The sequence below is a fragment of the Clupea harengus genome, chromosome 10 (genome assembly GCF_900700415.2).
Source record: "Clupea harengus chromosome 10, Ch_v2.0.2, whole genome shotgun sequence".
In the NCBI taxonomy this organism is placed as follows: domain Eukaryota; kingdom Metazoa; phylum Chordata; class Actinopteri; order Clupeiformes; family Clupeidae; genus Clupea; species Clupea harengus.
Genome location: NC_045161.1, coordinates 5,233,542 through 5,245,728, shown reverse-complemented (window position 1 = coordinate 5,245,728; position 12,187 = coordinate 5,233,542).

The window sequence follows — 12,187 nt, the reverse complement described above, 5'->3', positions numbered from 1 at the left end:
AAGTACCATGATCCTCTCACCTCAGAGACCAAGAGTGTGACGGGGCACCTGCGTGACACGCCACTGCAGCCTGTAGGCTGCTGCCTTATTGGACTGGATGCAGGTGTTTGTGTGGGTGTGTTGCATGTTTGATGTTCGTGTCTTAGTTCAGTTAAAATCAGCACACATTCAATGTCTTGTCATAAAGGTTCCGTTTATTGAATTTACCAAAACATATCGAAATATCACTTTGCATTGTACGTCTTACCGTTGTTAGTGTCTCGTCTTGCGTCTGTTTGTTTAGGTGCGTGAAAATAGAATAGAATAGAATAGAAAAGCCTTTATTGTCATTGTATTTATACAACGAAATTTTGAGTGCTTCTCCTGTTGGTGTGACGAGGGACAACATATAACACAACAACAACATATAACATAACAATACTACAACTATCCAAAAACAGTAGGAACAGCCCCCCAAAAAATATATATATACATTAAGAGTAGAACAAAGTGCGGTGGCATAGACTAAAGTACTTCAATAAATACATCAATTAATACAGCTTTGTTTATGCACATGTGTAAGGTGCCTGAGATGGTATGTGACTTGTAGTCAATAAAGTGCTTAGTGTTTAGTGCATGTCGGTATTTAGAGTTCTGATGGCTGTCGGGAAAAAACTGTTCTTAAGACGCGTGGTCCTTGCTCTAAAGGATCTGTACCGTCTGCCTGAGGGCAGGAGAGTAAACAGGTGGTGGCCTGGGTGAGAGGAGTCTTTTAAGATGTTATTGGCCCTGCTAAGGTAGCGGGAGCGGGCAATGGATTCCAGGGAGGGCAGTGAGCAGCCAGTGATTTTTTGTGCTGTGTTGATGACCCTTTGGAGGGCTCTCTTGTCTGCTGCGGTGCAACCGGAGTACCACGCCGAGATGCAGCAGGTTAGTACACTTTCGATGGTGGTGCGGTAGAAGGCCACCATCAGTTTACACTCCAGGTTGTTTTTCCTGAGTACTCTCAGGAAGTGTAGTCGCTGCTGTGCCTTTTTTACTGTCTCTGAGGTGTTGACAGACCATGAGAGGTCATCTGATAAATTGGCTCCTAGGAATTTGAAGGTGTGGACCTTCTCCACACAGTCCCCGTTGATGTAGAGTGGGGCCGGAACTGCACTTTGCCTTCTGTAGTCCAGAATTAATTCTTTCGTTTTTGTGGTGTTCAGTGACAGATTGTTGTCTGAGCACCACACTGTCAGTTTCTGTACTTCATCCCTGTACGCTGATTCGTCATCTTCTGATATGAGCCCAATCACGGTGGTGTCGTCAGCAAATTTAATGATGGGATGAAAAGGGCGCAACCAAGCGCGAGTTTTAAAACGGGATAATTTCCGGGTAACTCGAGTTATTGTTAAGAATGTATTTGAGCTGCTTTTTTTATGGGTCGGCTATGCCGTCACCGAGCCAAGTTGCTACATATGGCTTAGGCCATCTTCCCAGCCAAGTGGGACATTGTTTGTTTTAAGTATGGCTGCTGTGAGCCACAGGTGTTGGTGCCTGAGCCTTTGACACACCTGCCGTATAATAATTGGCATGAGCCAATTGGAGGTCGTGTCTAGGCTACTTTAACTCGCATTTCCTTTTGTTCGAGAGAGGCGTAAGCCCTACAAGCTCTCACTGACCAGCTAGTGTGGTCTTTTTTTAGATAGTCGACTATTTATTGTACATATTTGTATTGAGGCTGTGATGCCAATGTATTTGTCTTTGCTCAAGTTTAATTTCTATTGCTTTATTTTTGTATTTAGTAATGTCCTTGTTTTCCTGCCTTATGTGAGGAAATAAAAACCTCATCCTTCTAACAACTTCTACCTCCTGAGTATTCCGTGAGTTTCCATCTAGCTCTAACCGTGACGGCTATCTTGACCTTTCACAAAGAGTAAACATCATGTGAAGAGTAATGCCATGTGCTATTATATCAAGCTTATTTAAATAGCCGAACCATAAGCAATGTACCCATAGACAATCGTTAATCTAATTAACACAGAATAAATGCGTCTAAGATGTCATACTAGCCCCCCCAACAGCATCTTATCAAGCATCTATTGATATTAGGGGCATTCAACTTAAGGCAGCGCTGCGCAACACAGACTTAACATGATGCATGCTGCATGCATTATTCCATGGACTTTTTTCTCCAATGTCACATGCCATTAAAACCTTGTTGGAGCAGGGCAAGGAAAAAGATTTCAACTATATCAACTGTAAACAACAATAACAAACACAATTCCGTGAGATCTCCCGTTAGTCATGTCAGTTACAAACGGGAAGGAGAAACTGTCCGGCTTGACCGCCATCTTTTTTAACTCCTCCCTGTTCACATTGACCAGTAAGTTAGTTGAAGTCAGTCAAAGTCAAAAGCGGATGCACAGGTACAGTTGAAAATTACTTTCAGTTTTCATTAAAATGAACATGATGATAATTAATTATTGTATTCATTTAATAAATCATGTTGGAACACATTCAACAGGTCAGCAGCATTGCAGGTCACATAAATTGTGTTGGGAGTTTTCTGCACATTTTTATCATCAGCCTACACTATAGCATGAAGTAATAGAGCATAAAGGTGTTTCTTACATTTTAAAACTATTTAAACTATTACTATGCATTCAAGCATCACTAAAAACACTGTTAGACAGACAGACAGTCAGACAGCATTTCTAACCAGAATGCATTGTGTTAAGTCCAGCATGCATCACGTTAAGTCAGTGATGCGCAGTGCTGCCTTAAGTCGACTGCACCTAACTGCACTACCCCTCCCTTACCTGGGCACAGGTTATATTACCCAAGCTCCTCCCATCAGGAGTCAACCACAGTGCTATTAATAGTTACATACAATACATAGTGTTTTACCATTGTTAACACTTTCTGTAGACACACATCGAGTTATACTGTCTGGAACACAGTAAAAACACCCCTCTCCACAATAGTATCTTCCTTTGCTTGACACGCACGCAACAATAAAGACGTTTCCCTCAGAGATGCTCTGGCAACCATCTGGAAAATCACTGGAAAGCTGGCAAATTTCTTACAGTTAGTAGTATTTGGCACCATCCACTAAGACGCCACACTGCTGCCCAGTGCAGCTTCTCAAAAACAGCTGCTTTAGTTCAGGAGTTCTGAACTAAACCTAAATTGCACCAAAGTTAAGGGCAGATATTCCCCTCTGCCATTTGGCCACTAGATGATGCTATCTACTGATTTTCTGAATACACAAGTTTCTGTACGTTTTGCCACTAGGTGTCTCTAATCACAACAGTCAATACGTTATCAGGTAAATGGACAGCTTGTCCAGCCTGTGTTTCAGATCATAAAGACCTAAAGTATTCAAGGATCAAGGATCTCAAGGTACGTGGCAATTACAAGGTTAAAAAAAATAATGACTTTTTTTCCAGGTACCTAATATCTTAATAATGTGGTTAGGAAAATCATTAAGCTCCCATCACAAATTTGAAAAGAAAGCATGTATTTTCAGTGCCTCATGTGGAAAAAATTAATTGGTTGAATATGTTGATGTAGAGAGTGCAATGGCGGTTTCTCTTGAAAATAAACCCAACTCTTTAACCTCCTGATCTCCGTGCTTTTGGCTAAGTTAAATGGCTTTTAATTTATTTCAAGGGAAATTCTATCACAAACATATACACCACATTATACACCACAGGTCTAATTTGAATTTGCTGATCGCTCCAGCAGCCTTAGATGACCTTGGAGTGGGGGAGAAGTGGAGGTCCAAAAGACAGTACAAACTGTTTGAGAAAACGAGACATTGCCCTGATGTCACTTAAAGGCACATGAGGCAGAACATTCCGGGCTGACCAGAGGACCTAAGGAACAGACACTATCTCTAGTCCCTGTCACCTTGCATGTGACGCTGCCAAGATTATTCACCCCATTTTGCTCTTGTGCTACCAAATGCCTGACTTAATATTTTAACCATATGCGACAACGTATGTTGTCATAACAAGTATGTGGTCCCACTGGGGTCCCATGTGTTCAAACAGTTGATGCCGGCCTGGATGACACTGCCTCCATCAAAACAGGAACGGCTTCTTACACTCGCAGCGTGGGAAAAGTTTGCCGGCCTGTCCCCCTGTGGGGAAAACTGTGCTATCCTGTGACCCCAGCCCATGGGGCTTTCAACTTCCTCCAGTGGATTGCAAGCTTTCACAGTGAATCCCCCCCACATCAGTCTCATTTTTCATATGTGTTATGTCATCTTCAGCCAAGGCTGCCGGCTGTATATTTCTAGATTGATGGGAAGAATTCCTGGTATTTTCCTGGTATTTTTCAATATCAAAATCAGTCTTTTTAATGATTGTTATATTTCTGTTTTTCATTGGCATTCATTAAGTCACATCATCATTGCATATTTTATTAGAATATAAGAATCAGAATAATTAACCATAGTCGTTATCAGATCTATAGTTCCATCAGATCTTCATAACATTAAGTCAACATGCTGAAAGAGAGACTTGATTTGAGTTTTCATTGGCATGATCCATCATGATATGACGCTACTATGATTTCAAGTTTTAAAAAGATTTATAAAGAGGAAAAAAAGAATCTTTTATAATGCATCACACAGATGTTCATGCACATTTTTGTCACCTTTAAGTTCAAATTCAGATACAAATTTAAATAAATGTAACTAACTGCTTCCAGTGATTACAGTTCTCAAGGGACTTGGGTCTGCCATGGTTTTGTAAATGAATGGTTTTATATATATATATATATATATAAAAAAAACAGCACTAGTACCATATTGAGCAATTTTCTTTTGTAGAGTATTCATCATTATGGTGGACCACTGTTCCTTCAATATACTTCATAACACAGATCATCCTGCTTTTAAAAATGTGATAATGTTATAACTTAATCTGCACTTGAAAAGACTTTGAAGTAACAGGGCATACCGTCATGGTGTGCTTATGAGGCTTGATTCAGGGTAATTCTAATAACAAGGAATGTTTGTCTTCTTTTTTGGAATGTGACTTCTAAATGGAGACCATATGCCCCTATAAAAGAAAGTCCATACACCTCACATCTTTTCAATAAAGGCTTCAGAATACCTGAAAAACTGTTTTCAGTTTCAGCGACACAAACAAAGGTCCGGATAAAATCTCTCTTGCTGGACAATCACATGTACGTGGGTTTGTGTGTGTGTGTGTGTGTGTGTGTGTGTGTGTGTGTGTGTGTGTGTGTGTGTGTGTGTGTGTGTGTGTGTGTGCATGAAAGAGAGACCTGTAGTCAAGGGACCTGTTTCTAATTTATGTTTTATGCTTTCCTGCTTCTAAAGGAATTCTTTGGATTTCTCCATGAATCAAAAACTCTCATCGTGGTGTTTATACCTTTCAGTTTCCCAGCTGAATCAAAAACTCTCATCGTGGTGTTTATACCTTTCAGTTTCCCAGCTGAATCAAAAACTCTCATCGTGGTGTTTATACCTTTCAGTTTCCCAGCTGAATCAAAAACTCTCATCGTGGTGTTTATACCTTTCAGTTTCCCAACTTTTCCCTACAAAAATAGTTTCCATCTCACATACAGTAAGTTTATATTCATCATTTTTATGAAGCAAACATCAGTATTTTGTAATCAACAAAATGGCAATGTCTGTAAAATGTCCTTCCGATCCCTGTAATGCCACTGTCTGTTATGCTATGATGTTGCCAAAACCACACTCTAGTGGTACTGCAATGTTGCCAAGGATGTGTAGATTAGAAATGTCTACAAGGTGGCATATATTTATGTTTCCCACCATGGAGATCATTGCACAGACGTTTTTCTGGACAACTCCCAGATCTGCCAAATGATCACCTCATTCAAGCGCAATTTTCCATAATGGCTCAACATTTCAGTGTCTCGTTTGGCTTGGCTCACTGCTATCTGACTCTTTAAAACCTGAAGTCATGAAGTTAAATCTGACGCATTATCATATAATCCAAAATGCTTTCAAACTCAAATGAGAATATACTTACTGTGTCTAAACATACAAATACTAAATCCACTACTTTTTAGTGTCAAGGCACTGTCTCAATCTGATAGTTTTGCTTAGGCCAGATTCATGATTGCATAAATAATCAGAGTCCATTAAACCCTTGACTTGCTGTCTAAGGCTCATACCTCTCCACATGTTAGTCAGGTCTAAGTTTAAACAAACTGGTCTTGGTCTCCCTTGGAGTGAAATACATATTCTAGAGGAGACTATGCCTCAAAAGCAGCATAATAATGCAAAAGTGCAACCTTGTACCATATATGGAAATCTTAACTTTCACCTGGTCATAACATATTTTATATGCTCCTATTTGGCCATGTTTACCAGTATTGGTCATTGGTTTCTTCAGTGTGTCTTTAGTCAGTGTGGTTGAGATATTTTACTTTTTATTTCAAAGGTGAAAATGGCACGTTCCTCTATTATTCTCATTAGGCTGCTGTCTTTCCCCAAGCTCTTCACCCCTTGCTTGTAATTTTTTGGTAGTGACCTCACTAGTTGTTCAAAATACATAAGATGTACTAATTAAGAAAGAGTTTTCTCTGACCTACCTATTATGTGTGTCCATGTCCTATGACAGGGCTGGGAAACTAGTCAGGATAGGGGGCAAGATGGATGCAGAAAAATGTAGAGCAATCCAGAGTGCTTAGGATCTTAGGCTGGGGCGAAGGTTTACATTTCAACAAGACAACGACCTGAGGCATGCCACCAAGTAAACACAGAAGTGGTTTGGGGCAAACTCTGCGAAAGTCCTGGAGTGTCCCAGTCAGAATCCGGACATGAACCCAATTTCTGGAGAGATCTGAAAATGGTTGTGCACCAACGCTCCTCATCAAACCTGATTGAGCTTAAACGAAGAATGGTGGAAACTTCCAAAAGAAAGATGTGCCAGGACAATTCCAAGGGCCCTGCATAGAGCACAATGACCTATATTATTATCACAAGTCACTTAGTGTCATTATTATTATTATTTATTTACTATACAATTACAAATCAAACTAATTTGTGGTTTGTTTCTCTATTTGCTTTGGTAAAATCCAGATAGCTTTTATACTTCACCCCTCTCTCTACTCATTGAATAGTTCAAGGGGCTTGGGCATCTCAGGCAAAACACATTCTTGGTTTAAATCCTATTTGACTGGACATTCTTTGGAGTACATGTTATGGCTAGGACAAACGTCCATATCCCACCGCTCTCCACAGGGGTGACCCAAGGTTATGTGCTAGGGCCCCTTCTCCTTGATATACACCACCTCCTTAGGTCCAATTATCTGCTCCCATGACTTCTCATATCATTGCTATACAGACGATACCCAAATATACCTGTCATTCCCATCAGATGACCCCACGGTCTCAGCTCAAAACTCGTCTTGTCTCTCAGATACACATGGATGAAAGAACACCACCTTCAACTACTTTAACTCCCTAAACTCTTGGTCACCCCGGCCAGTCAATCTATCCATCACAATATCAACATAAATATAAGTTCATCTCTCACCCCAACCAAGGTTGCAAGGAACCTGGGTGTTGTGATTGATGACCAGCTATACATCTCTGACCATAAGCTCCGGTCGTCGCGAGCATGGAGTAGACACACTTACTTCATAAATGTAGAGAACTTGGTCCCTTTTTTCCAACTCTACGAATATTCACCTACAACTGTTAACCCATAACAATCGACCCCAGTGAGAAGATGGACACAAAAAACAGCAGAAATACAAGATAGAAAGAAATATTGCCAAGGATAGCGTAGCTACTGCCACCATGCTAGAAGAACATAGAGCGGCCCTTTCGACTGAATTCAGATCCGCTTTCTCAACCCTTGAGACAAAACTTGACATGATTCAATCCAAAGAAGATGACCAGGACCGACGTTTGCTATCCCTTGAGGCCAATGCTGGAGACTAGCTGCTCAGTCCTAGCCAACGACAATGCTAAGCTACAGGCAAAGGTGGTGGATTTGGAGGGACAAAGCAGAAGGAATAACATTCAGTATGCATCATCGGCCTACCTGAGTCTGTCGAGGGCCCGCGTCCCACAGAATTCTTTGCTGGGCTCCTGGTGGAGGTATTGGGGGAAAAGGTCCTTCCTTCAACACCAGAATTAGACCGTGCCCATTGTGCCCTCACTGCTAAGCCAAAACCGGAGGAGAAACCTCCATCAGTCGTTATTTGCTTTCACAAGTTCCAAGTTCGCGATGTGGTGATATGGGAAAGATGAGAGGTAAACTCCAGTATCGTGGCAATCCAATTCACATATTTGAAGATTACAGTCCAGGTGTTTTGGACCAGCGGTCTGGATACCAAGTTGTTGTGAAGGAGCTCTACAACCTTGGCCTCAAACCTACTCTGCACTACCAAGCTAAACTGTTTGTCACGCTTGATAAAGAAGGCAAGAAACGGCTATTCTCTCCCCAGGAGGCTCAAGAGCTTGTGTCTTCGTTCAGCCGTACACAGGCGAACTAGTAGAAGGACCATACTAGGCTGACAAGGGGCAGCATGGATACAGAGATTTGCCCACAGCTATACCACACTACAGACTTTAGGCAACGTAATCCAACGTGAGCTGTCAATCATACGAACTGAGTTTTTGACTTGACGTGAGTTAAATAGGATGGCGGTTCGGTTTTATTTATGCTGCCTGCTATGCTAACTGTTTATCAAGCTTAACGTCATGCACGTGCCTTGGCTGCATATGTTTTATTTTCTGATGTTATTTTTGTCAGTAGTTCTTTAGAAGTGAGATGTGTTCACTAAAAATATTGCCAGTGAATATATGATGGTGATCGATTTGTTTTGTGGGTATAGCTCATCATCTGCATAAAGGTTGGTTGTCACTTGAAATCTAGGCTAACTTTTCCCCCCTACCTTTCTCCCGACTATTGCCTACTGAGGCATACAATAATTTTTACAAAGAATTCGGTCTTAACTTTGCCTTTGGCTTTACTTTAAAACTATCTATGGGTACTTTCATTGTGTAAAGTTTCATTTTGATAGGAGTAAAGGAAAAAAATAAATTTTTGGGGTGTATTGTTGCCTGGCATTATTAGCACACATCTCAGATTGATGAGAATTAAACATATTTCCTCAACTAGGATTCCTTAGGACTTTTAGTATGTTGTTCTGGACACCTCATAGAAAGGCTCTATGCTGAAAAAAAATATTTTACAATTAGTCTGTCGAAAATCCTACTTTGCCTGGACTAGTAGCTACAGTTGAGGTAGGTCTCTAAGTGACTAAATGTTGACACCCAGTGGTGAAAAATAATAGCAGAATATAGTACATCTATGTCTTCTGTGACCATATTTTACAGAGGTGTTCAATGGGGCATTACTGGCATGTGACAAACTTTGCAGGAGTAAAGTTGACTAAAATTGCAAATACACTAGTGAGAGATGCCACACATGTACCTCTGACCAACCATACATCTCACACCCTGGACACAAACTATTCAAACTCCTCCCCTCTGGTAGGCGCTACAGATCATTGTTCGCCAAAACCTCCAGACACAAAAACAGTTTCTTCCCCATCGCCGTCTCACTACTGAACAGCTAACCCACTGAGGCATATATATTTATATATTTATCCCTGCACTTCTTGCACTCTCCACTTCTTCTTTGCACTACTGTTTCACAGCTACTGTATATAGCCATTCCGCCTTGTGTAAATACTTTCTTAAACTTTCTTAAACTTCTTAGACCGTTGCACTGTTGCACTGTTTGTTTTGTATTGCATTGTGTTGTAATGTATATTTTGTGTAAGCACACAGAGTCACTTTACCAAGTCAAATTCCTTGTTTGTGCAAACTTACTTGGCCAATAAAACCTGATTCTGATTCTGATCATAGGTCAATGACAGGCTAAGTATTAGGTAATTAACACTAGACTACAAAAGGTAAGCTTTGAGTCGTCAAATTGAGTTTTGTGGGTACGCATCAATAATGCAGCCTATGTGGGCTGTTATGTTCTTTCATAAGGCCTAAAATCAACTTTAGCTTTATTCGACCCACCAGCTAAAACTGTGGCACACAGCTGGACATAAAAACCGCCACGTTAGCCTGGCCCAGAATCAATTGTGGGTATTCTCAAAGATAGAAATGAATGGTGGCTGATGTCTACTTTGTGTCCCAGATCTACCTTGAGAATGAATGTTGATACAGTAGAGTTCTCCCTCATGGTAGGAAAGTAATGTGGCCTTGGAACAAATACATTAGATTGTAAAATAAAAATGAAGGTGTATTGTTAGTGTTCTGATTAGCTTAATACTAGATCATCTGTTACACTACAAATTGAGGTATTGGGAGAAGGTGTGACTATGTAGATCTTAAAGTATTCTGTTTCAATTGTTTTAAGTATTCTTGAGTTGTCACCAAACTTGCTGGGTTAATGTGAATATAGCCCAATAGTTTCTTGTTAACCTTTAATATTTCTTTTGATTTTTGTTTAAGTACAAAATGTTTGACTTTATGCATCATGGTCATTTTCATAAAGTTGTTATGATGCCTGATGCTTGTAGTCTTCCACCAGCATGGTCAGTTCACCACTAGAAATATTACATCACTGCAATAATCTGTTATAAATCAATTTACAATATGTGATGGATCACTGATCTAGCATTATCAATGTACAATATGTGATGGATCACTGATCTAGCATTATCAATGTACAATATGTAATGGATCACTGATCTAATATTATCGAGAGAATAGCTAATGAACAACTGCGGCTGCCGGGGAAGAACTCCTCCAAGAAGAATCAAGCACACTTGCTACTCTCATCCATTTTGTTGTGTTTCCGTTCCTCATAAGAATGTCTCTACTGTGAAGGGGAAAACTCCAATTAATAATGTCATGTGAGGTCATCTGAGCACAGGCAAAATCCAGTAGGCCCCTCTCCCATTTCTCTCTCATTATTTTTCACATGGCGCAAACACCAAAGAAAATACACTGAATTAATTTATAACGTAATATATAACACTTAAATAAAACATAATGGAGACCATTTCACTTTCATGACTTCACCAAAGGTTGTGTTGCCAGCTCACCAGAAATAAATGGGCAATATTAAGATGAGTAAATGGACTTCATCATGGAAAGTGTTTCCATGACATCCAGTTCATTTGCTTCTTTAAGGATAGACAATGGAAAAAAAACAATTTATTTACGCTGCTGAGCGCTCTACTTAGCTTCATCTGGGGTTATATAATGACAATGTTCTCTAATTCAAAACAAATAATTATAGCACACATTCTTTCCTTATTAAAAAGAGAGGCACCCCGGAAAAGCCTCTGCAAATAAACGGCTTAAAGTAAGCAATTAATAGAGTTCTGGGAAAATATCTGTTTAATTTCCTCTTGACTCTTCTGTGAAATCTTAAAGTAGAGGATAGACTGGTCGGAACAACTGGCGACATGATTATATATCTAGAGCACTTGAACTGTTGGACTTCATTCAGGTTCCTTTTTTAGTTTGAATGGGATTTTCCGTTGTTTTTAATGAAGCCTTCAGTGTATAACATTCTTATAAGGAGGAATCCACGTGCTCCTCTTAAAATAATATGATTTCTATTTCAGTACAGCTTCACATGTAGATTAATGGGGTCTGCATTCTGATGTATGTAATTGAAGGCCTTGACCACTCTTTGTTTCATTCATTCATGCAAGAACTGCTGTAGGTGTAAAATTGGTCACTTTCACACAAGTGGTGCAAGCAGAGAGGGCACTGCAGCAGGTAAGGAAGCAGGGGTCTTGGGTGTGGGAGGAAGGCAAGGGCAGTAAGGCAAATAAGAAAAGAAATAAAACACACTGCAGAGCTGTTGTCATGGTGGTGAAGTCTTCAAGAAATGTCACGTACTACAATGGAGCAGATTTAGCGTAGCCCCACCACTGTTGACATATGCCATGGAAGGAAGTAGGGTTTCAAAAGGTCGGCTCTGAAACTAAACAAAGACTCGGAGTCACAACAAGAACCTGTGAATAGGACAATATTGGTGTTCGTTGGTGTGCAAGGAGGAACATAAAAAAAATGCTAGCATGAGATTAGATGGACTTTCCTGTTTAATATCTGGATCTGGCAAGGACACATGGCCTCAGGGTAAAGCCTGATTGTGGGAAAGGCCATTAGTCACTGAACATTTATGTTATCATAATAACGTTATTATAAAGATTACACTGACTCTAAACT